A 3,194-nucleotide genomic window follows, 5' to 3' on the forward strand; every position below is an offset into this window, starting at 1 on the left:
GGTTCAGCAACAGCCCAAGGAGGCAGTGGCACCTTTGTGGGGCACCATGAGGGTCTGAGGACACAATGGGACTTGAGAGGGGTTGAGAGCAAAATGGTGCCCGTGTGAGGCGCGGCAAGGGAACACGGAGCTGGTGGGACTCGTGTGGGGTGCAGTAGGGAGTGGGCAGAGTGACACCTGTGGTAGGGCATGGCAAGGGGCCAGAGGAAGAGTGGGACCCCTGTGGGGCACAGGGAGGGGCTGGAGGCAGAGTGGGACCCATGTGGGGCACAGGGAGGGGTGGGCAAAATGGGATCTGTGTGGGGTGCAGTGAGGATTGAGCACATTTTGTCACAGTGGGGCTGGAGGAGCAGCAGGACCTGCACAGGAGGTGAGTTCACAGGGGACAAGACAGAACCTCAGCCCTCCCCGGACCAAACCCTGTGCCAGTGGAGGGGCCAGGATGCAGCAGGAGGAGGGGGCACGGTGTCTCCCTCCCAGGCCCCCAGTCCAGTCAACCTTTGCCAGCAAGAGCTGGGGCAGACCCCCAGCTCTTGGGACACATGCTGTGAGGGGCACCCTGTGGGACCACCCCACCCTGTGTGTCAGCAGGATCAGGGTGACCCAGGCATGTCCTTGGAGGCTGAAGGTGATGGAGGGGATGTGGCTCTCTGCAGGACAGCATCAGCTGTGGTTACATACCCAGAGAACCATGGTGCCAGCATACCTAGGTGTCTGTGCCGTGCTCGGGCAGAGCCCTCCAGAGTGGCACCTGGGCACCCCGGGCTGTGCCTTGTCCCTGCTGCACCCCCAGGATGGGGCTGTGATTGCCCCACCCTGCTGATGGAGAGAAAAATCAATTTGGTGCCTTGCGAGTGCCCCAGGAGAGCAGCTATATTGGGAGCGGGAGGAAATGGAGGGGCTTACAGAGGCAGCGGGAGAGCAAGGGCAGCCTGATGCTCTTCCATTATTGATGAGCAGGGTGTATCAATCCTGGAGTCAGCCACTCCACAGTGCTTCTTAATGGATTCTGAGATGCTGTGTCATTAGGAAGGACATCTAGCCCGGATAAGTGGAGCCAGATGGGCCAGCAGGACTTGTGTCCAAGGCTGGGCAGGACCAGGCTGCAGGGGGAGGTGCTTTGGGGTGCTGGACTGGGCTCCTGTCAGGATTGAGGCCAGTGAGGCTGAGTCCATGGAGCGAGCATCCCATGGCTGCCCCACTGGGAAGGGAGCTCCTGCCTGTGCCATCACCAGCCATGGGGTTTGGAGGTTATTATGGGATGAGGGCAAAGGACTCTGCAGGGAGAAGGACTGAAAGCAGTGATTCCCATCAACGTTTCCATCTTGGTGCCGTAAATCACTCCAGTGGGAATCAGTCCCTTTGGTGCAGGCAGGGGGTCATGGCTGCTGGGGGAGAAGGCCAGGCATGGACAGAGACCCAGGGGCTTTCTAAGCTGGGGTCATAGTATCACAGAACCATGGAAAGGCCTGGGTTGAAAGGGACCTGAAAGATCATTCAGTTCCATCCCCCTGGCATGGGCAGGGATGTTGAGACGGTCTGGGCCTCTCTGGCCACAGCTCAGAGGTGGTGCCATAGTGTGGGGCTGAGTGGGCCTGAGTGCTTGGCCCCACAGAGTTGGCTGCTTAGAGCTGCAGAGATGGTTGTAGGTCCTATCCTAGCCCAGGTGTGTGGGGCAGGGAATGGAGACTTGCCGGGCTGTCCCAGGGGTTGGGACTCCTGCATGGAATGGCGGGGAAATAGAAGCAGGGTCTTCAGCTGCATCCATGTCCATGACCTGCAATAACACCATGTATCATCCCTCTTGGCATCACCTTCCTTCTCCCAAGTCATGGGCAAGAGTTTGGTGAATGTTTCCTAGAGAAAGCCGCTTCCCTGCCCCTCTGTGCATCCCTAACACTGCTGGTCTTGACAGTCACAGGTCTAATGAACGGGCACGAGGGGGGGTGGGATTGCCCCTCTCACCTGTGCCTGGGAGACGTGCAGGGGCCCACGTCTCTCCTGCCATTTGCAAAAGCACTGATATAATTAGAGCTGTGGTTGAGAGAATTACCGGCACATCTGCCTGCAGAAAGCCCAGATGCCCTGCCTGGAGAGATGGCTGGGTGGTGCTGCTGGAGGGGAGTGCATTTGGTTTTCCCCCCCACACTCCCCCTGGGCCAGGGCCATGGTCTCTGCACTGCAGTGCCCTGTGCTGGTGGAACTGCTTGAAACTAGGATTTTCTGCCTGAACCTGGGATTTGCCCTCATTTCAGGGTTATCTTCCATCATGCAGGGGTCAAGCAGTGTTCTGCCACCTCATCTGCATGCTCGTGGTCCTGCCCCTTCCCTGGGACCTGGCACTCTGCCACCTATGCCAGAGACACCCCCTCAATAAATCAGTCAGGGGTCTGGATGCACTCCAGCCTTGCAGAACTCCATTCCCCTTGTCCTGGGTGATGCTGAGGCTGCCTTTGGCCATTTGCCGGCCCCTGGGGGTGCCTGAGCCCCCTAAGGCGCTGCTGGCCATGCAGGAAGCTGCCAGCTGGAGGCAGCTGCCTGCCTAGGGAGAGCCCCAAGCATTGACCCTTCCTTCTGCACAGCTCATGCAGCCTGTCCCCAGGGAGCCATCTAGGCGCCGTCCATCCCCTTGCTTGGTGGCCTTTGACCAGGCAGGCTTTTGCTGCCGCCGCAGGGGCTGGCTGCCTGCGGTGTCCCACCATCTGCCACCAGCTGCTGTGGCTCCCTAGCCCCTGTGGCTCCCTTTTCTTGGTGCCTGCAGTGGGACGGGGAGGGTCCCGTCTATGTCCGTGGGGGGAACCCTCAGGCTCTGCATGTTGGGGTGGTGCTGAGCTGTCCACCCTGGATGAGAAATCTGGAGACATTTCTTGATGCAGGACTAGCAAAGTGGAGAAGCCAAGAGTGTTTATTTGAAGTATTGCAGCATTCAGAGGGAACCATTTCAAGCCCTGAAGCAGGCTGTTGCTCACACACAGCCCACGGTGCTGCTATTTCTCCCTCCCCCGTGCCCAGGAGCAGCTCCCCACATTGCTGTGGATTCCCTGTGCCCAAGGTGGCTGTGCTGGGTCTCTTTCCCACCGGGGGGATTCCTCACTGCCCCCGTGGGTGACGCTGCCAGCCCTGCTTCCCCCATGGCTGGGTGCCTGCATGGCTGGGTGCCTTCCAGCAGCAGAGACCCCATCCCGGAGGGCGGC

The 3,194-nt window shown here is 59.7% G+C and overlaps 1 protein-coding gene across 1 annotated transcript in view; it reads left to right on the forward strand.

Annotated features, from left to right (window-relative positions):
* The window catches only part of NPR2 (natriuretic peptide receptor 2), a gene marked incomplete at its 5' end in the record, with an annotated part of 11,751 nt that overhangs the window by 763 nt on the left and 7,794 nt on the right, over positions 1-3,194 (forward strand). The window lies entirely within an intron of this gene.

This window comes from Geospiza fortis, unplaced genomic scaffold (genome assembly GCF_000277835.1).
Source record: "Geospiza fortis unplaced genomic scaffold, GeoFor_1.0 scaffold1509, whole genome shotgun sequence".
NCBI lineage: Eukaryota > Metazoa > Chordata > Aves > Passeriformes > Thraupidae > Geospiza > Geospiza fortis.